Here is a 23,388-nt window from a genome sequence, read left to right as displayed (position 1 = left end):
CTGACTGGAATTGGCGGCCTTTGAATTGCCCTATGATGTCTCTTTCTCATAATGGCCTGCCACTGCCTACTGTTCCTGGTTACTTCCTCCTCGTCTGAAAATTAATTCATTGCAGCTTTGAAATTTCATAACCAAAAAATCCTAAAAGTTTTAGTATCTCGAAGCCTTTATAAACCTCATAGATAAGGTTTACAGTGATAAAACGCAGTTGTAGCTTGTGCCTTGGGAATCACATGCACAGTGGCTTGTATCTTTCTGCACATTGTAAAAAATATATGTGTCTTGATATTCTAGAATATGTTTGAATATTCAAAAGGGACAGCTAGTTATGGAGAGTGTTATATGGGTAACGTTAAATATCTTTCTTTCCCTACCAAAAGTGGTTAACTACCTATTTCTTTGCAATTGCCCTGTGTGGTTCCTTCAATGCAGACTGGGCAGACAAAATAATACACACTTGGGAAAGCTTCCTCTGTTTTGCAGTGGTGACATTTCACTGCCTTAAAGCCTGCATTTCTTACTTTTACAAACTTGTCACAAACTTTCACCATAATGTCCAAGTCTCCCCTGAAGATTGTGCAAAGCGAAATCAAAATTCTTGCACAGCTTTAATGATGACATCAGTGGTGAGAAAAAGATTATGCACGCACATACACAAATCCAGCTGGTACATGAGCATAAATAACAGTTTGGTGACAGCAGAAAAGTATTGATGCCTTTCAAATTTGATGTCTTTCCCTGAAGAAATTTGCTGATTTGCTGTGTTGAATTTAGGCTAGTTCTCTCTTTTCTTGATAAATCTATTTTTTTTCTCACTTTCTTAAGTTATTATGCATTCGTAAACTACATCTTGAAAGATCATAGTTGTCATCACCCACCCCAATTTTTCTTCTGCAGATAATCTAGGGAACTTTTTTAACCTTTATTTTGGCACTTGATGAACAGCAAGATATTAATACATTTAACAGAAATGGGAAAAATAACTTGAGTAGCCAATATCTGCGCTCCAGAGAGAAAAGTTTTGATAGCACAAAGTAATAATACTGGTAATAATTTAGGAACATGCATACATTAGTATGCCTCTAATTTAAGAGCTAATTATCTTTGTTTTCATTCTTAAAAACAAATCTGTTTTTTCCATTAAATATAAAAATGGTTCCACCTTCTAGCAACCCCTTCATTAAAACTATGCAAATAATTAAAACAAAGAAATTACCACATAATTGGTCCATATTACGCATAATTTATTATGCCTTTTCAGTCTTTAGATAATAGTTTATTTGTATAAATAATTTTTATAGTGCTTCGATGTTGTGTAGGGAGGATACAGTGTCCAGAATGAAAGAAGCAGTGTGATTAGTTGATGAGGTGTTGACATTGCCTTTATTTTATTATAGCTACACAGGTTGATTAGCATCATAACATTAGAATAAATCTGCATACAATTAAAATAAAACATAATGACAAAAAAAAAGCACACAGAACTTATTGGCCTGATCCAATAAGTTCTGGTATAGCTGAAATTTTGCTTTAAAAAATTGTCCACCAGTGTTCTATTGCTTATTTTTTTCAGATGCATTTTCTTTGACTGTTTTTCTTTACCTTTCTGAAAGATATTTATAACTCTCCAGGGTGCACCATCCTACTGAGATAACTGTGTTCTTAGATGCTTGAAGACAAAGATGAACAGCTCACTTGTGGTGTGTGGTTATCTCATTATCTCTACCCACCCTGTTGTAGGGTATTGCTTGAGCTACAGTGAACTGTTTGCCCTGCTGGCAAACAAGCCCCTTGCAGCTCATGACACGTGTTTTAACCATTATTTAGGCGCACTCTTCGCAGTGAGCCTGAATATGCCCTTAGGCTCCCAATGAAAAGGGAGCTTAATGATGTGTCAAAAATTGCACTACAAGGGCCCACAATAAATTCAGACTTTGTAAGTACAGGAGCCAACAGGGCAGCTGGAATTTAAGGTAGTGCTCACAACCAGGCCACTTGTCATGAAATCATTCTGAAGGCGAGTAGGGGAGTGTGTGTGTGTGTGTGTGCGTGTGTGTGTGTGTGTGTTCAGCTAGCCCAAAGCAAGAGAAGAGAACCTGTGTGAAAATGACTGAGAGAAGAAGTCAAAGGATAAGCTGGAAACCATGAGTCAAAGAAGCCAAATACATGTTTTCAAAACAATTTATAGAGGGAGATATAAATGTCCACATTGTCGATCAAAGAAATCACAGACATATTTTCCCAGCAAAAATAACCTTAGGTAGAAATGAAGCTTTGAAATCTTGGGTCTTCTTGGGGAAGATGTGGTGATTACTTGGGAACTTTCTTTTCTTACATTGAAGAAAGTACAGGTAAAACTGGATAACTTTTCTAACCCCCTTGGCAATGGAAGTAGCTTCTCACTGTATTTTCTCTTAATCTAGTTTAGAACAAATGGCTTATGCAAGGAGGGAATGCATTATAAAATAACTCTCAAACATTTGTGTAAAGAGATGCAGACCTTTTATTTTCCTATAGCAGCTGTTGAATAATGAACTCAAAGTGGAATTAATTAAGGATACCACAGAAACTGTAGAGCCCTTGGGATTGCCCCATTTTTCAAAAATCTTTTAATACCCTAATCAAGCATCAGCAGGTTCATTAAAGAAGCTTGTCTTAGGTTGCTACTTGATCAGTAAAGGAGTCCGTAGAAGTGTTTCTTCTTTTGCATTTATCTTTTTCCCTTCTCTCTAGCCTGAATATTATTAGCATTAACAGATTTCATCTCATCTTTTTTATTGTTATTGCAAGAACTAAATATCTAAATATTTGCCACCAGAAGATGTGTATGCCTAGAATTAGTGATCCTGAAAAACTTAAGAGCCTAAAATAGTATATTTGCCTCAGAAATATGTATATATTGTGTTCCCATAAAATTGTGAACATTTACATTCTTAAACATGTTAACCTGAATTTAATTTGTAAAGAGCTTTTAAAATAAAACTCATTAAAGCTTAGCAAATTTCATTACACAAAGGATTCTTATTTAAGCACCTTTGACTCCTAAAAATGGACCCTGGAGACAAGATGGAACACTGTGCTCAATGGCTAAAATGTCAGGTGTGTATCAGCTGTAAGAAGAAAACATTCAGTGTGTCCTTAAAGTACATTCAAAAATTATTTCTAGCATTTACATTTGGGAGTTTAAAAACTGCACAAGGATCTTACAAAAAATCTTTTGCAAACATATTTTTATTTGTGTAGGGTTCCAAAAGACAAAACAAGTGTTTTATAATTTGTTGCAAATTGGAAACATATAGCAGTGGTTTGAAAGTTCCTGTTGGAGACCTAGTGATGGACGATTGGATAAACCAGAACATAATCTATAGGCCCATTTTAACCTTTTCAGGAATAGCCTTGATTTGATGTCATCAACTTGGAACTACTTTATTCTATAGTCATAGAGCAGTCTGAGCACCTAGAAATTTTCTTGGCATTTCTGCTTATCAACTTAACTCTCAGTCTCCAATCTGTTGGCAATGCTGGATGTTTTACTAATATTGGTGTTGAGTTCTTGACCCTGCACTTCAGTAGCCTACACTTTAAAGACGTCTATAGCATCATGTCTTCTGATAATCTAACAGCAGAGTCTTTTATATCTAGACATGGACTAGGATCTGGATCTAATTATCTTTAATTTGTTAATGTTTTACCATTTACAAGGCACATCCATTACCTTCATAACAATCCTGCATGATTGTTTGGGCCATAGTTCACCCAAAGTGCCCCAATTAATGGGTGGTAGAATTGGAGCTAAACCTGCGACTATACTCAGTGTTTATTCACCATTCTATATTTCCTCTCAGTTTAAGAAGAGTCAGTGAAATTTAAGAAATGACCCATCTTGTCTGTGTTTAGAAATCTCTGTCAAGAGGAAGACTGAGAAGAGCGTGACCATGAAGTAGCACCCCCATGTGGAAACATGAGGAATGTTCACCCTCAAATATATATTTCCTCCGTAAGGAACTTAGTCAGATACATAAATTCTCATATTGGAGATGCTGGAATTAAATAGGACTTAAAGAAACCCACAGTTACATAGCATAATTCCATGAAAGACCATCAGCATGATAGACATTAGATCTGAGAGCTATTTCCAGCTGGTAAATTGATAGACACCTCAATGGTCCCAATGTGAACTTTTAAAACCTGTGTCATCTCTTACTCTATAGAAGATCCTAAAATTCCATGAGAAAAGAAATGTTGATTTTTAAAAATAAATATTAAATTTGGAAGTAAAAGCAGAGAAGTTGTCTTCTAATACTGCAAGGGCTACTTTTAATATTTTTGGATACTTAATTATAAATACAAATGTCAGGGATAGCTTACTGTGATGTATACAAGCCCATGTAAATAGTTGTACTTCTTGAGAGTGAGTTTCTAACATTCACCCTTTCTCCTACCTGTGGAATGATACTAAAAGGTGATGTTTTCCTGGTCTGTGGCCAGAAAAATAAAGGAGTTTGGTTTTGGTTTTGTTTGTTTTAATCTTTTGTTTACCTCTGTAGATGGTAACAGAGAAGAATGTATTTGCAGTGTAAAAAATACCAGACTCTTTCCTGGGAATTGACATGAAACATGCAGAATGCTGCCTCTGCTGAGTTAGATACTATAAAGAGTGTGGCTGCATTTTCCATGAGGTGGTAAGAGCTACTCACAAAGCAGGATGAATAGCGAGACAGCATAGCATAGACTCATGCAAAGGAGTGGATGATACAAGAAGAGAGATAGAAGCTTATAGTGAAGAGCTGGCAGTTGTGTGTTGCTAATACTCAGGGCTGAACCTTCAAGAAAAAAACTCATTCTGAGAGTTCAGAAGATTATACACTTCTGAGGCAGAATTGTGAACACATTCCATCTCTGTCCCATATCCTTCATTTTCTCTGTTACCTTTCTTTACTCTACCTTACTTTTCTCTCATCTATTTTTGCATGCTCCCTTTCTTTTAGGACATCTTTTTCTCCTCTTTTATTTTTCCTTTCCCCCATGTCTCCTTCTATTCCCATCCTGTTGTGTTCATCTGTCCCTGTTAACTGACCATGATGTGGAGCTGAAGAGAGACACGCATAGTGTTTAAGAGCCAAGGTTCTGGAGTCAGCCAGAAAACTGGCTCTGCTATGTGATCGTTAGCATCTTATTAGGTTGGTGGAAACGTAATTGCGGTTTTGCCATTTAAAAATTTTAAAATGGATTTCTGGGCAAGATGGCCGAATAGGAACAGCTGTGGTCTGCAGCTCCCAGAGAGACCAACGCAGAAGGCGGGTGATTTCTACATTTTCAAATGAGGTACCCGGTTCATCTCATTGGGACTTGTTAGACAGTGGGTGCAGCCCACAGAGGGTGAGCTGAAGCAGGGTGGGGCGTCGCCTCACCCAGGAAATGCAAGGGGTTGGGGAACTCCCTCCCCTAGTCAAGGGAAGCCGTGAGGGACCATGCCGTGAGGAACAGTGCATTCTGGCCCAGATACTATGCTTTTCCCGTGGTCTTCACAACCCACAGATCAGGAGATTCCCTCGGGTGCCTACGCCACCAGGGCCCTGGGTTTCAAGCACAAAACTAGGCGGCCATTTGGGCAGACACTGCGCTAACTGCTAGAGTTTTTTGTTGTTGTTGTTGTTGTTTTTTTCATACCCCAGTGGCTCCTGGAACACCAGAGAGACAGAACTGTTCACTCCCCTGGAAAGGGGGCTGAAGCCAGGGAGCCAAGTTGTCTTGCTCAGCGGATCCCACGGAGACCAGCAAGCTAAGATCCACTGGCTTGAAATTCTTGCTGCCAGCACAGCAGTCTAAAGTTGATCTGGGACCCTGAAGCTTGGTAGTGGGCAGGGACACCCACCATTGCTGAGGCTTGAGTACCCCTCACAGTATAAACAAAGCTGCCGGGAAGTTCGGACTGGGCAGAGCCCACCACAGCTCAGCAAAGCTACCGTAGCCAGACTGCCTCTCTAGATTCCTCCTCTCTGGGCAGGGCATCTCTGAAAGAAAGGCACCAGCCATAGTCAGGGGCTTATAGATAAAACTGACACCTCTCCGGGACAGAGCACCTGGGGGAAGGAGTGACTGTGGGAGCAGCTTAAGCAGACTTAAATGTTCCTGCCTGTCAGCTCTGAAGAGACCAGGGGATCTCCCAGCACTGCGCTCAAGCTCTGCCAAGGGACAGTCTGCTTCTTTAAGTGGGTCCTTGACCCCTGTGCCTCCTGACTGGGAGACACCTCCCAGCACATGTCGACAGACACCTCATACAGGAGAGCTCCAGCTGGCATCTGGCAGGTGCCCCTCTGGGATGAAGATTCCAGAGGAAGGAACAGGCAGCAATCTTTGCTGTTCTACAGCCTCTGCTGGTGATACCCAGGCAAACAGGGTGGACCCCCAGCAAACTCCAGCAGACCTGCAGAAGAAGAGCCTGACTGTTAGAGGAAAACTAACAAATAGAAAGCAATAGCATCAACATCAACAAAAAGGATGACCACGCAAAAACTCCATCCGAAGGTCACCAACAGCAAAGACCAAAGGTAGATAAGTCCATGAAGATGAGGAAAAACCAGCGCAAAAAGGCTGAAAATTCCAAAAACCAGAATGCCTCTTCTCCAAAGGATCACAACTCCTCACCAGCAAGAGAACAAACTGAACAGAAAATGAGTTTGACGAATAATAGGCTTCAGAAGGTGGGTAATAACAAACTCCTCTGAGCTAAAGGAGCATGTTCTAGCCCAATGCAAGGAGGCTAAGAACCTTGATAAAAGGTTAGAGGAATTGCTAACTAGAAAAACCAATTTAGAGAAGAAAATAAATGACCTGACAGAGCTGAAAAACACACCACAAGAACTTCGTGAAGCATACACAAGTATCAATCCCAAAATCAATCAAGCAGAAGAAAGGATATCACAGATTGAAGATCAACTTAATGAAATAAAGCATGAAGACAAGATTAGAGAAAAAAGAATGAAAAGGAATGAACAAAGCCTCCAAGAAATATGGGACTATATGAAAAGACCAAACCTACATTTGATTGGTGTACCTGAAGGTGACAGAGAAAATGCAACCAAGTTGGAAAATACACTTCAGGATATTATCCAGGAGAACTTCCCCAACCTAGCAAGACAGGCCAATATTCAAATTCAGCAAATACAGAGAACACCACAAAGATACTCCTCGAGAAGAGCAACCCCAAGACACATAATTGTTGGATTCACCAAGGTTGAGACGAAGGAAAAAATGTTAAGGGCAGCCAGAGAGAAAGATCAGGTTACCCACAAAGGTAAGCCTATCGGACTAACAGTGGACCTCTCTGCAGAAGCCCTACAAGCCAGAAGAGAGTGGGGGCCAATATTCAACATTCTTAAAGAAAAGAATTTTCAATCCAGAATTTCATATCCAGCCAAACTTAGCTTCATAAGTGAAGGAGAAATAAAATCCTTTACAGACAAGCAAATGCTGAGGGATTTTGTCACCACCAGGTCTGCCTTACATGAGCTCCTGAAGGAAGCACTAAATATGGAAAGGAAAAACCAGAACCAGCCACCACAAAAACAAACCAAAATGTAAAGCCCATTGACACTATAAGGAAACTGCATCAGCTAATGGGCAAAATAACCAGCTAGCATCATAATGCGGGATCAAATTCACACAAAACAATATTAGCCTTAAATGTAACAGGCTAAATGCCCCAATTAAAAGACACAGATTGGTAAATTGGATAAAGATTCAAGACCCATCAGTGTGCTGTATTTAGGAGACCTATCTCACAAGCAAAGACACACACAGGCTCAAAATAAAGGGATGGAGGAAAATTTACCAAGCAAATGAAAAGCAAAAAAAAAAAAAAAAAAAAAAAAAAAAGCAGGGGTCAAAACCCTACTCTCTGATAAAACAGACTTTAAGTGGATGTGTCAACTTCCTCTTTTTCCAGCTGGAACCATGGAGTGTGTAGAAGAGAAGAAGAAGAAGGTTCCTGCTGTGCCAGAAACCCTCAAGAAAAAGTGAAGGAATTTTGCAGAGCTGAAGATCAAGAGCCTGAGAAAGAAGTTTGCCCAAAAGATGCTTTGAAAGGGAAGGAGGAAGCTTCTATGAAAAAGCGAAGCACTATCACAAGGAATATAGGCAGATGTACAGAACTGAAATTTGAATGGCAAGGATGGCAAGAAAAGCTGGCCACTTCTGTGTTCCTGAAGAACCCAAATTGGCATTTGTCATCAGGATCAGAGGTATCAATGGTGTGAGCCAAAAGGTCTGAAAGCTGTTTCAGCTTCTTCGCCTTCATCAAATCCTCAATGGAAAGTTTGTGAAGCTCAACAGGCTTCAGTTAACATGCTGAGGATTGTGAAGCCATATATTGCAGGGAGTACCCAAATCTAAAGTTAGTAAATGAACTAATCTACAAGCATGGTTGTAGCAAAATCAATAAGAAGCAAATTGCTTGGACAGATAATGCTTTGATTGCTCGATCTCTTGGTAAATATGGCATCATCTGCATGGAGGATCTGATTCATGAGATCTATACTGTTGGTCCTGTGACCCTTCAAAGTATCTTCTCCACGAGCCAGAATGAAGAAAAAGACCACCCATTTTGTAGAAGGTGGAGATGCAACAGGGAGGACCAGATCAACAGGCTTATTAGAAGAATGAACTAAGTTGCCTACCATGATTATTTTTCTAAGCTGGTCAGTTAATAAACAGTACCTGCTCTCAAATTGAAAAAAAAATAGATGTTAAACTAACAAAGATCGAAAAGACAAAGTAGGGCATTACATAATGGTAAAGGGATCAATGCAATAAGAAGAGCTAACTATCCTAAATATATATATATATATGCACCCAATACAGGAGCACCCAGATTCATAAAGTAAGTTCTTAGAGACCTACAAAGAGACTTAGACTCCCACATAATAATAATGGGAGACTTTAACACCCCACTGTCAATATTAGACAGATCAACGAGACAGAAAATTAACAAGGATATTCAGGACTTGAACTCAGCTCTGGACCAAGTGGACCTAATAGACATCTACAGAACTCTCCACCCCAAATCATCAGAATATACATTCTTCTCAGCACCACATAGCACTTATTCCAAAATCGACCACATAATTGGAAGTAAAACACTCCTCAGCAAATGCAAAAGAACAGAATTCATAACAAACAGTCCCTCAGACCATAGTGCAATCAAATTAGAACTCAGGATTAAGAAACTCATTCAAAAACTGCACAACTACATGGAAACTGAACAACCTGCTCCTGAATGACTACTGAGTAAATAACAAAATTAAGGCAGAAATAAATAAGTTCTTTGAAACCAATGAGAACAAAGACACAACGTACCAGAATCTTTGGCACACAGCTAAAGCAGTGTTTAGAGGGAAATTTATGGCACTAAATGCCCACAGGAGAAAATGGAAAATGTCCAGAATTGACACCCTAACATCACAATTAAAAGAACTAGAGAAGCAAGAACAAACAAATTCAAAAGTTAGGAGAAGACAAGAAATAACTAAGATCAGAGCAGAACTGCAGGAGATAGAGACATGAAAAACCCTTCAAAACAATCTGTGTATCCAGGGGCTGGTTTTTTTGAAAAGATTAACAAAATAGATAGACTGCTAGCCAGACTAATAAAGAAGAAAAGAGAGAAGAATCAAATAGACACAATAAAAAATGATAAAGGGAATATCACCACTGATCCCACAGAAATACAAACTACCATCAGAGAATACTATAAACACCTCTATGCAAATAAACTAGAAAATCTAGAAGAAATGGATAAATTCCTGGAGACATACACCCTCCCAAGACTAAACCAGGAAGTAATTGAATCCCTGAATAGACCAATAACAAGTTCTGAAATTGAGGCAGTAATTAATAGCCTACCAACCAAAAAAAGCCCGTGACCGGATGGATTCACAACTGAATTCTACCAGAGGTACAAAGAGGAGCTGGTAACCATTCCTTCTGAAACTATTCCAAACAATAGAAAAAGAGGGACTCCTCCCAAACTCATTTTATGAGGCCAGCATCATCCTGATACCAAAACCTGGCAGAGACACAACAAAAAAAGAAAATTTCAGGCTAATATTCCTGATGAACATCGATGCGAAAATCCTCAATAAAATACTGGCAAAACAAATCCAGCAGCACATTAAAAAGCTTGTCCACCACTACCAAGTCAGCTTCATCCCTGGGATGCATGGCTGGTTCAACATATGCAAATCAATAAATGTAATCCATCACATAAACAGAACCAGTGACAAAAACCACATGATTATCTCAATAAATGGAGAAAAGGCCTTCAATAAAATTCAACACCCCTTCATGCTAAAAACATTGAATAAACTGGTATTGATGGAACATATCTCAAAATAATAAGAGCTATTTAGGAGAAACCCACAGCCAATATCATCCTGAATGGGCAAAAGCTGGAAGAATTCCCTTTGAAAACCGGCACAAGACAAGGATGCCCTCTCTCACCACTCCTATTCAACATAGTATTGGAAGTTCTGGCCAGGGCAATCAGTCAAGAGAAAGAAATAAAGTGTATTCAAATAGGAAGAGAGGAAGTCAAAGTATTTCTGTTTGCAGATGACATGATTGTATATTTAGAAAATCCCATTGTCTCTGCCCAAAAACTCCTTTAGCTGATAAGCAACTTCAGCAAAGTCTCAGGATACAAAATCAATGTGCAAAAATCACAAGCATTCCTATACACCAATAATAGAGAGCCAAATCATGAGCAAACTCCCATTCACAATTGCTACAAAGAGAATAAAATACCTAGGAATACAGCTTACAAGGGATGTGAAGGACCTCTCCAAGGAGAACTACAAACCACTGCTCAAGGAAATAAGAGAGAACACAAACGAATGGAAGAACATTCCATGCTCATGGATAGGAAGAATCAATATTGTGAAAATGACCATACTGCCCTAAGTGATTTATAGATTCAATGTTATTCCCATCAAGCTACCATTGACTTTCTTCACAGAATTAGAAAAAACTACTTTAAATTTCATATGAAATCAAAAGAGAGCCCGTATAGCCAAGACAATCCTAAGCAAAAAGAACAAAGCTGGATGCATCATGCTACCTGACTTCAAACTATACTACAAGGCTACAGTAACCAAAGTGGTATGGTACTGGTACCAAAACACATATATAGACCAATGGAACAGAACAGAGCCCTCAGAAATAACACCACACATTTACAAACATCTGATCTTTGGCAAACCTGACAAAAGCAGTGGGGAAAGGATTCCCTATTTAATAAATGGTGTCGACAAAACTGGCTAGCCATATATCGAAAACTGAAACTGGACCCTTCCTTACACCTTATACAAAAATTAACTTGAGATGGATTAAAAACTTTAACGTAAGACCTAAAACCATAAAAACCCTAGAAGAAAACCTAGGCAATACCATTCAGGACACAGGCGTGGGCAAAGACTTCAGGACTAAAACACCAAAAGCAATGTCAACAAAAGCCAAAATTGATAAATGGAATCTAATTAAACCATAGAGCTTCTGCACAGCAAAAGTAACTACCATCAGAGTGAACAGGCAACCTACAGAGTGGGAGAAAATGTTTGCAATCTATCCATCTGACAAAGGGCTAATATCCAGAATCTATAAGAAGCTTAAACAAATTTACAAGAAAAAACCCCATCAAAAAGTGGATGAAGGATATGAACAGACACTTTTCAAAAGAAGACATTTATGCAGCCAACAAACATGAAAAAAAGCTCATCATCACTGGTCATTAGAGAAATGCAAATCAAAACCACAGTGAGATACCATCTCACGCCAGTTAGAATGGCAATCATTAAAAATTCAGGAAGCAACAGATGCTGGAGAGGATGTGGAGAAATAAGAACACTTTTACACTGTTGTTGGGAGTGTAAATTAGTTCAACCATTGTGGAAGACAGTGTGGTGATTCCTCAAGGATCTAGAACTAGAAATACCATTTGACCCAGCAATCTCATTACTGGGTATATACCCTAAGGATTATAAATCATTCTACTATAAAAACACATGCACATGTAAGTTTATTACAGCACTATTCACAATAGCAAAGACTTAGAACCAACCCAAATGCCCATCAATGTTAGACTGGATAAAGAAAATGTGGCACATATACACCGTGGAATATTATGCAGCCATAAAAAATAATGAGTTCATGTCCTTTGCAGGGACATGGATGAAGTTGGAAACCATCATTCTCAGCAAACTAACACAGGAACAGAAAACCAAACACCCCGTGTTCTCACTCATAAGTGGCAGTTGAACAATGAGAACATATGGGCACAGGGAGGGAACATCAAACACCAGGGCCTATTTGAGGGCGGGGGACAAGGAGAGGGATAGTATTAGGAGAAATACCTAATGTAGATGATGGGTTGATGGGTGGAGCAAACTGCTATGGAACATGTATACCTATGTAACAAACCTGCATGTTTTGCACATGTATCCCAGAACTTAAAGTATAATAAATAAATTAATTAATTAATTAACAGATATGAAAACCATGCAAAAAAATTTAATGGCGAAACTGCAGTTACTTTTGCAGCAACCTAATATTTAAACCTCTTTGAGCCACATGCTACTCATCTGTAAAATCGAGCTAATGGTATAACGTAATTCACAGTTACTAAAAAGAAAATGCAGCTGACCCTCAAACAACGTAAGTTTGAACTGCAAGGGTTCACTTATATATGGATTTTTTTTCGACCAAATGCAGATAGAAAATACAGTATCCAGGGGATGTGAGGCCCACATATAGGATGGGCCAATTTTTTATATACCTGGTTTCCTCAGGGCCAATTGCAGGACTTGAGTATGTATAGGTTTTTTTATCAGAGGGTGGTCCTGGAACCAATCTCTGGTGTATACCAAGGGACAACTGTATAGTATAATGCCATTTAGCACAGTTTCTGAAACATACTAAATGCTTAATAAGTGTAGGCTTTTTATTTGTACTGGGAAAATATGGAAGTAATGGAAATATATTACAAATATACATACAGTATTACAAATTGCATATCTAAATAAAGGAATCACACTGATGGTTAGAGAACAGGAGGAAAAAATACGATAATTCTAGTGCTGAAGGTGGCACATAAAATGCAGAGCTCAAGTACTAGACAGGAGAAGGTCAAAATGTAGAATCTGTGTTTCCCAGAAGGTCGATGAATGGAAACCCTACCAGATACATGATTCACAATTTTCTTGATATTTCTATATTAAGCCCATTAGTTGCTCAGTGTAAGCCCAACTATTTCCAGTACTAAGACCGCAAAAGCTCTTATTCAAGAGCCTTTATAAGGCTGACACTGTATAATGTGAACAAAATCTCCAGAGTTAAATACAGTTTTGTGTTTCATAGAATTCTTTCTTTTAACTTCCCTCAGTAGAGGCTGCTGCTGCAACACCAAAACGCAGTTCCGTCAAAGCAACTCTAGCACTATATACAGAAGATGAAATTTGGAGCCAGACAGACTTGGTTTGAATTGTGTAAAATGCCATTTACTTGCTGGGTGGCCTTGAGCAAGCTATTTGACAGTGCTGGGAGTGTTTCCTGATCTGGAAAGGAGATATTAACCCCTACCTTGCATGGTTATTTTAAAGATTATTACTCAAGTATGAAAAGCGCGTATCTCAGTGCTAGGCACAGGGACACAATAACTATTGAGGTAACATAGCTATGGGGTTTAAGTATGTTACTCTCAAATGGTTTGGCTAAATCCAAAAATACAATTTAGAAGATCTAAAAAGGAATGTATGTCCTTCAGGCAACCTTCCATAAATACAATTTCTCACAACTGATTTTTGATAGGCACTGGGCAGCAAGCGTTCAGCGTTATCCTCTTTTGACAAGTACTTGGAGTGCAAATATTCTGTTGCCAATTAGGGACAGACCATGCTTTAAGCCTCAGCTGAGATGGGAATATAGTTGACAACTCTTTTAAAAGTTGAGAAGTCTAACCAAAACATAAATCTGTAAAATGCCACCTCGCCTCCACATGGACATGGGCTGAGAATGGGACAAGATTTTTTCTCACAAACCTCAAAATTCTATGCCAAAGAGCATGACTGTGATTATTTTAGCCTGCAAAAAATGTTAAAGAAGGTGTTATGAAACTCCCACTACCATAGGCATAAAGAAGGTCCCATTAGAGCAACCATTGAACAGCTAACCTTATAACTTCCTGTGAGTCCTCCGCCAAAACTTGCTGTGCTTTGGTGATAAGATCCTGTTCAGAGTGGTTAACTGTAACTAACTTGAGTGCTTCAGAGCATCTGCCAAAAATAATTATTTGGGTTTTAGAATGATTAATCTCGAGCTATTTTTTTAATACTGATTAAATAGTCAGATATTTGTTTTTTAAGCTCACACCTATTTTGTGACAATAAAGCCATGACATCAATACGTTAGGAAACACTTTTTCTGTTGTTTCCTTTTGCTTTGCATCCAGTCAGTCAAAAGTGACAAGTCATCAAGGTACAAGTTAAAAAGAAGTTGCCACATGTTGTAAAAGAGGGTAGAACACATCCGGTTTCATCTCAGTGAAAATTCTTATCCATCAAGACAACTTTTCCACAAAACCCAATTCAAGATAACACAGAAGGACAGGTTCTATAGGATCATTAATCATTGGATGCCCAGAGGACTTCATGCAACTTGTCTATAATGAATTTCTGTCCATCTTGAAAAGTTCCTGAATGAACTATCTGAAAACATATTGTTTGTGGCCAATTTTCCTAAAAGCTGCAGGAGTCAATGGTAAAATATTGTGCCTACAATCCTCCTGCTGTTAGGTAAAATTTTGGCCTGAGATGGTTGACTGGGGAATTATCATGGAGAAGACTCACTCAGAATGTCTAGTGTTATAAAAAGGTCAATAATTTTGGAGAATAAATAATCACCTCTTTTTAACGGGATGGCCACATTGGACTTATTGTCTACCCTTAGAATTGACATAGATGAACACTTCTGCAAAGATTGGAAACCACCCTTAAGCAGATGTGAAGGCAGAAAATCTATGAATATTGTGTTTATTTCAACCTTTCTGAAAAACTGCACGCTGAAGAGTGCTAAGGGAAGCCAATCAGAGACAAGGAGTATAAATTTGAAGTAGTTAGGCCAGGCATGGTGGCTCCTGCCTGTAATCCCAGCACTTTGAGAGGCCAAGGCAGTTGGATCACCTGAGGTCAGGAGTTCGAGACCAGCCTGGCCAACATGGTGAAACTCCGTCTCTACTAAAAATACAAAGAATACATTAATACAAAATACAAAAAATACATTAGCCACGTGTGGTGTGGCACACGCCTGTAATCCCAGCTCCTCATGGGAGCCGAGGCAGAAGAATGGCTGGAACCCAGGAGGCAGAGGTTGCAGTGAGCCGAGATCGTGCCATTGTACTACAGCCTGGGCGACAGAGCGAGACTCCATCTCAAATGAATGAATGAATAAATAAATAAATAATTTTGAAGTAGTTTATCTTGCTTTATGTAACTGGGGAAAGAAACCAACCAAGTCAACTGAGATTTGGAAATCTACACCCCCACTCACTGCATTTACACCCTAGGAAATTATGACACTAAAATAACCCCTTGTTCTAAATTCTAAGACCTAACAGTCAAATTCAGTTCCTTCCATATAGGTTATCTGAATTTTCTAAGATGATGAGAAAAATTGAATTTGGTAAGATCTTGGGTGTTCTCTTTCAAATTAAATTTTATCCAGTCATTCCGTCTGACCAGTCCTAGTCAAACAGGTAGCAAGAAGGTAAGTCTCACATTTTCCGGAACACAGATTGGATTAGAGACAGTTTTAAGTTACCAGGAGGCCATTGAGAAGAAGAAAGAAGACCTTCCTTCATTAAAGTTTCTACCACATAGTTGCAGTCTCTTCTCTTTCCTGACTGTAGAAGAGAAAGGGTAGTGCCATCACAGCTATCAGAAGGAGAGTAATTGTAGCCCTTAACCTACTTTATCTATTTTATAGTCTACTCTCTAGGAAGCCTCTAGCGCAGTATGTAAACTCCATATGGCCTGTTGATGGTGTTCAAGAAGAGTGAGAATTTTTAGTCAATACTTATAATGGGTCTCTAAATTAGCTGATCACCTGAAACACTCAGGGAATAACTAAAAATGCAGATTCCAGGGCCCTACTGCCAGAGATTCTAATTAAGTCTGATGGGGGCCAGGTGTGATGGATGAATTTAAAATTTTTCAAAATCTATAAGAATTGCACCAAGATGTTTAAATGGTCCTTTTTACTTACTTTTGTATGTGTATCTGTGGGAAGCCAAATCATACTTTCAGACATGTCTGCTTCAGGGGCTAAAATAATTCAGTCAGAACTTAGTTTCTTGCCATTTCTTGGCTTGGTTTTCCTCTGCGTTAGCATTGATCTTTGACAGGATTTCCCGTAAGTGGCCATAAGTATCTTCAGGTTTACATTCTTCTAGCTTTTGGTCAGGGGAAAAAAGATTCTCTTTTTCTGTAATTCCAGAGACCCACAGTTGAGTCTCACTGTTCTGATTGGCCCATCCTTGAACCGATTAGTATAACCAGGAGCAGCTGATACTCTTTTTGACCAGGTCTGGGTCAAATGTCCATCTACACAGAGCCAGGGGTGGAACCGGCATCACCAGAAACCATCAACTAAAAGTTGGGGAGGGTTTCCCCAGGGAAAATCAGAGTGCTGAACAGAAGAACAAGAGAGCCCAATCGTAGAGAGATGGTGGATCGGCCAACAGTTCCTAATAAGGGCCATAATCATATATGTAAACCAATAATGGTTCAGATGAGAAGAGGAAATATGTATAAATACAAATCGATACACGATCTTTGGTAAAACATGCTGCCTTCCTCATACTAACTTACTTGTATTGCAGATTAAGTCTGATTAGTACAACTACAATATACCTAGAATTGAGGTTGAAGTGTAACAAAAGAAACAATAAGACAATAGCAAAAATCCCTCAGAAACCAGCACTGTACTTTTTATAGTAATCGGTGCTTCAGGGGACTGAGAGAGACCCTTGTAATTGTCAAAAAGATGGTGGAGTTCAAAGGTTAAGAAGTAGCAAGTTTCAACTCCTTCTGTATAGTAAACCAGACAGTTGGTTTGTTTGTTTCTTTTGAGACAGAGTCTCACTCTGTTGCCCAGGTTGGAGAGCAGTGGCGCGATCTCGGCTCACTGCAACCTCCGCCTCATGGGTTCAAGCGATTCTCGTGCCTCAGCCTCCCAAGTGGCTGGGATTACAGGCATGCGGCATGCCACCACACCCAGCTAATTTTTGTATTTTTAGTAGAGACGAGGTTTCACCATGTTGGCCAGGATGGTCTCGATCTCCTGACCTCGTTATCTGCCTGCCTCGGCTTCCCAAAGTGCTGGGATTACAGGTGTGAACCACCGCACCCAGCTCAGACACAGTTTAGCTGTGCCAAAGCACTGGGTGAGTCTTGAAGGTTTGAGATGATAAGAGATTTTCAACAAGATATAGGGCTTCTCTGTTACAGGTTTTCAGTACCTGTTATCAAGAGCACTTCTTATCTTTGACACCTTTTATCTTTAACACAGTCTTTAAAATGGATCTTAAAATGGGGAGGAAGTAAGAAGAAGAAAGTAACATTTTTTAATGGACAAGGAGAAATTTTTAGAGTACATTAATAAAATAATACCTTTAAATAAGTATACTCATTTATATTCAATAATCTTTAAATATATATTTAGAATTTTTTCATACAATCTTGAAGAGAGGCTACAAAAATTGTTTAAAATCCTGTCAAATTTTACCACCTTATTTTTGGAAATAAGATTGTGAAGTAGAGATTAAAAATGATTGCCATGGCACATGATAGAAAATGTTTGCCTTACTCTAAACTCAATTTTTCTGTCTGCAATATGGGAATAAAAATAAAAACATATAATTGAAATTGATAAAGGGGAAAAAAGTTAAATGATCCTCTGGGGCATAGAAATGCTTAGTTATAATTATTCTTTCATGGTAATAATTTTATTTACTTAAATTATTTAAATCCAGCTTCATATTTAATTCCTATTTAGGTTTCAAAATAATAAAAATCCTTAAATATATTAACAGTACTATATTAATTCATGTAAAATTATTTCTTAGAAGTGAGATAAACATTAACAGCATTTAAAGAATTTTCATAGTATAATTGAATTGATATTTTAATTTTACAGTTGAGGGAGAGGGGCCCGCACATAATTACTTAATATTTATGGAAACACACTTCCCATGGGATAAATAAAAGTACAGATAAATATACACATGATATAAATTTATATACACACATCTAATGTTATATCCATATACACAAAGATGTTATATCCATGTACACACTTGGCAAACATACTTATACATACTTATTTTACCTTGAACACTAAAACATTTCAGCTGATTTAGGGCTCTCATTATCCATAAAATTTCTCAATTAAAAAAAGCTTACTTGTTTTATGGGAGAAGTCTTAGCATTATTCAGGTCTTTTTCATTTACCTTTTCTTGTTTTCCTTTTTAGGCTTTTCCTCCCCATCTGTATGCCAGTTACCCTCCGTTTTGCATAAACTAGACATAAAGGAGAGGAAAACAAAGCTATGCAGACAACCCAGAGCATTTCATGATAGATGGTATGATACGTGTTTTGCTTTTAGGTAGCATATTGCCCTCTCTTTGACACCAGCTCCATTCCATTTACCATTGCTCTAATTGGCAATGAGACCAAGACCAAGACGGTCTTGAGCCAGTGTTCTTTTCTAACTGGTATTTACAAGCTGTACACTATTCTGTGCCTCCTCAAGACTGATCTAAAGCTAGAAAAGAGGAAACACATTGCTGTCTCTTTATTACACTAGTAAACCCTGAATCCAGAGTTGCCATTGAGTGGATGTCTTTATTAGAGCGAGAAATGTGGTGAACACTTCTGGACAGGAGTGTGGGCAAACATACCTGAAAGGCAAAGACATAAATGAAAGAAGTGCAATGTTGCCATAACAGTGAACTAGTGAAAGGGGAGCTGGATTCGCCCAGTGTCATGCACTTAGAGAACAAAGCCACACCTGTCTCCCTGGGAGATAGAATAGCTCCAGAAAAGCTGACAGTAGAACAGGGAGGCAGTTTAGATTGCAGCAATTGATAGATAGAGAAATTGGCTCTAGAAAGAAGGGGAAATCTGCCAGGGCCCACCTGCTTTTCCATGCTTGATATTATATAACTTAGCTAACAAACACATGTATTAAGCTTTATCATGAAAAATATTAAGAAATGTTTTGTAGCAGTATAGGAAGATACAGGATTATCCTAGAATTTTAGAAGTGCTGGCATAAAAACAGTTGGAAGCGGTTTTCAGGTGTATTTCACTTGTCTTGCTGTGTTCGGCAGTTTTCATTTCTATTTTCTTGATGTAATATATTGAGAAAAACAAACCCAACCAACCTAAGGGAGTCACTGACTGTCACTGACCAGAAAAATAAAACAAATCCCTCCTAACATGTATTCCTGCTGTATTTCCCATAGATCAATGTGGGGCTAAGGAGTTTTATTTCCTGATAGGTGGTACTATAGGTAACTTGGCAACAGACATCACTGAGGAATGCAAATGAAAACCTAAGACTCTAGGCCCAAATTAAAAGAGTTCCTCACCCAAGATTACAAAATAAGGAAACATTGTCATATTTATCTAGTAGTGCTTTCTTCAGGGCAGAGAAGATGACTTTGAATACACTATCCTCATTCTCCTGTGCCAAGGTTTGTTTTTGTTTTGTTGTAACTTTTTTTTTTTCTTTCTGCATGTCGGGCTAAGCTGTCCTTCTTTTCTATTTCTTTCCATGTCTTCTCTCACTGAGTTTTCCTTAGCATTTTTTTCATATTCTCAGCCGTTTCTTACTTAGAAAGTAAGGAGTTCAAAAAAAATTTTTTAACTGATTATATTTTTCATAGGAATTTAGAACTATTATAGTTGCATGATAGTCTCACCTTATGGTGGTAGCATTATATTGCCACTTTCCATCACCTGCCTCTAGGACCCTGCTTTTCCAATTATAATTAGCAAAGATTGATGTTGATATTTGCTTTAGCTATTTTATAGTGGCTTTAGTGAAACTTCTCTGAACTCAAATGAGGACCAACTGTCCAAAGAATCATCATGTGGATAGTGTCATCGACTAGCATTTTTAAATATTTTGGAAGTGTTGGCAAGATACACCCAAGATTCCTTACCATTAACTTTCTCAGCCTAGTTTCTCTCAGTTATTTGTATTGGAATTTACCTCCACAAAAATTTAGCACTTTTTATTTTATTTATTTATTTGTGTATTGTGTATTTATTTTTAGCACTTTTTCTTTTAAATGAAATATAAAGAACAGGAGAAATTTTATTTTACTGAAATATTATTTATATGTCATAACATTCACCCATTTTTGAGTATAGAATTCACTGGTTTTTAGTAAATTTCCAGAGTTGTACAACCATCACCTCAGAGGATCCTTCATGACTGATACAGTCCTCTCCATTCCCACCTCCAGCTCCTGGAAACCACTAATGTGTTTTCTGTCTCTAGGGATTTGCGTTTTTTGAACTTGTCATATAAATGGAATCATTCACTATGTCCTTTACATCTGACTTCTTTCACTTCGTGTGGTGATTTTGAGTTCATGATGTAGAATGTGTCAGTAGTGTCTTCTTTTATTTTTATTTTTTTGAGACAGGATCTTGCTCTGTTGCCCAGGCTGGAATGCAGTGATGTAATTATGGCTCACTGCAGACTTGACCTCCAAACTCTAGTGACTAGCTGGGACTACAGGTGTGTGCCACCACTCCCAGCTAATTTTTAAAATTTTTTTGTAGAGACAAGGTCTCACTATGTTGCCCAGGCTGGTCTTAAATTCCTGGACTCAAGTGATCCACCATCCAAAGTACTGGGATTACAGGTATCTTCTTTTTTTACTGAATAGTATTCCTTGGATATAGCACATTTTGATTATTGATTTACTAGATGATAAACATTTGGATTGTTTCTATTTAGGGAATAACATGAATAATGCTGCAATGCACATCCATGTATGTATCTTTATGTAGGCATATGTTTTCATTTTTCTTTGATAGGAGTAGAATTATTGGTCAATGTGGTAAATGTATGTTTACATTTTTAAGAAACTAACAATCTGTTTTCCAAAGTAGCCATACCGTTTTACATTCCTACCAATGACATATGAGGGTTCTGGTTTCTCTGTATCTTCACCAACATTTAGTACTTTCTGTCCTGATTACAGCCACTCTAGTGGGTGTGAAGTGGTATCCCATTGTGGTTTAATTTATGTTTCCCTAGTAACTAATGATTTTGAACATCTTTTCATGTGCTTATTTGACATTCAGATGTTTTATTTGGTGAAATGTCTATTTAAATCTTTCTCCCATTGTTTAAATGGGGTTTTTGTCTTTGTATTAAGTACTCTACATACTCTGAATACAAGTCCTTAATCAGATATATGATTTGCAATTATTTTCCTCGATGTGTGGCTTATCTTTTCATTTTCTTAATGGTGTCTTTTGGAGCACAAATGTTTTTAACTTTAATGAGGCCAAATTTTTTAACATACATTATTTATATATATATACACACACACACATGCACACACACACAGACATTTATACACACACACACAGAAGAGAGAGAATGCTTTTGGTGTTGTATCTGTGAATAAATACCTTGCCTACCCCAAGGCCACAAATATTTTCTTCTAGAGGTTTTATTATTTTAGTTCTATGATCCATTTTGTATCACCTTTTTTTTTTTAAAGGTCTCACTGTGTTGCTCAGGCTGGAGTGCTATGGCTATTCACAGGCTCAATCACAGTGCACTGCAGTTTTGAACTCCTGGCCTCAAGCGATCACCTACCTCAGCCTCCTAAGTAGCTAAGACTACAGGTGTTCACCTGAATTTTCTGTATATAGTAATTTTATTACTTTTAAAGATAGTTTCATTTTACGTTATTGTGCTCATTCCCACAAATACACCTGAATTTATCTTTGGAAAAGTTCAGAAGACATGTAGAAGGGTTTTTTTTTGTTTTGTTTTAGTTTTAGTTTTTTGGGTTTTTTTTTTTGTATCCCTGACCTAAATCACAAACAGCACCACCTTTTGGTTCATATTTACACTTGCTTTTTACAATAGCCATCTACCAATAGCTCACATTTTTCCTTGAGAGGGCATTAAATTTCAGAGAGATCTGAAACCTTCCTGAAGCTTGTGAATAATTTAAAAGATTGAGCAAAGTAGTCTTTAGAGTCAGTGTCCCAACAATGAATATCCAAGTAAATTGTGAACAAGAAACTGAGGATCATCATGTGAGAGTGTGACATCACATCTGAATGTATGATTAATGCCTGCTTAATATCCCCTTTTGTTTAAATAGAATGCAATATTCAATTATTCTGGAAAATTGATCACAGTAAATCATTGATTTTAAAAACTTCAGAAAATTTTGTTTAAAACAGTACTCAAAGAAGTATAAATGTTTCTTGAGAATTGTACATCAGTACCGTGTGGCTCAACAAAATATGTCCACTCCTGACAGGTCATTTTTAGAAACAAGGCTTTATGGGCAATCAGCTACAATGAGAAAAATGCCTGAAAGATAATACATCTCAGCATCTCCATGTCAATGAAGTGAAAGCTTTTCTGAAAATGAAATGGCCTTCTTTTAGAACTCTGGATTCCTAAACTACAGACATTTCAGGAACTATTTTGGCTGAAAATGATAGGAGAGATTTTTCTTTTTCATAATTTTTATTACAGTGGAATTGGTTTTTGTATTTCTAACAGTTTGACAAGAGCTAATTACAATGCGCTCATCTGTTTTGCGGACTAATTTGAGCCATCGGGCATCAACACCATAGACATGCAGCAGCATTGCAAATGATACGCATGCTTCCCTTGCTCCAAGAATTTGTACTTGCTATAAAAGAAAACAGATTTGGACAGCCCTGAAAAAGTCGGGTTTGGTTTGAAGAAAACATTTCAGAATTACATTAGAGCTGGCCTACAAGTGAACTAAAAATACCTGCTCATCTCAGTGGTCTTGGCCCAGGGCCTTTCCTTTTACTGTAAAAGTCAGGCTGTTTGAACAGTTGGAGTTCGGCTTGCTTGCTGTCTAAACTAGTGTTCTCTGATAACTTCTGTTACCATTGAAACACAAGCCCCATTGCATTTAAGAGACTGTTTAGAGGTGTGGAAAATAGCCAAGAGAAATGTATACTTAGTGCTCAAACCTTTAGGCTTCCCGTGCAGTAACTAGACCACTTAGAGCTGTTAAGAAATAAATGGGAGAA

The 23,388-nt window shown here is 38.0% G+C and overlaps 1 protein-coding gene and 1 pseudogene across 14 annotated transcripts in view; both read left to right on the top strand.

Moving 5' to 3' along the window:
• The window catches only part of MCTP1 (multiple C2 and transmembrane domain containing 1), a 609,877-nt gene that overhangs the window by 479,622 nt on the left and 106,867 nt on the right, over positions 1-23,388 (top strand). The gene's annotated exons all lie outside the window — the stretch shown is intronic.
• On the top strand, positions 7,707-11,804 carry LOC134739559 (large ribosomal subunit protein uL30-like; annotated as a pseudogene).

The sequence above is a fragment of the Pongo pygmaeus genome, chromosome 4, assembly GCF_028885625.2.
Source record: "Pongo pygmaeus isolate AG05252 chromosome 4, NHGRI_mPonPyg2-v2.0_pri, whole genome shotgun sequence".
Taxonomy (NCBI): domain Eukaryota; kingdom Metazoa; phylum Chordata; class Mammalia; order Primates; family Hominidae; genus Pongo; species Pongo pygmaeus.
The sequence above is the reverse complement of the archived record's forward strand: the minus strand, read 5'-3'. Positions and strand labels throughout refer to the sequence as shown.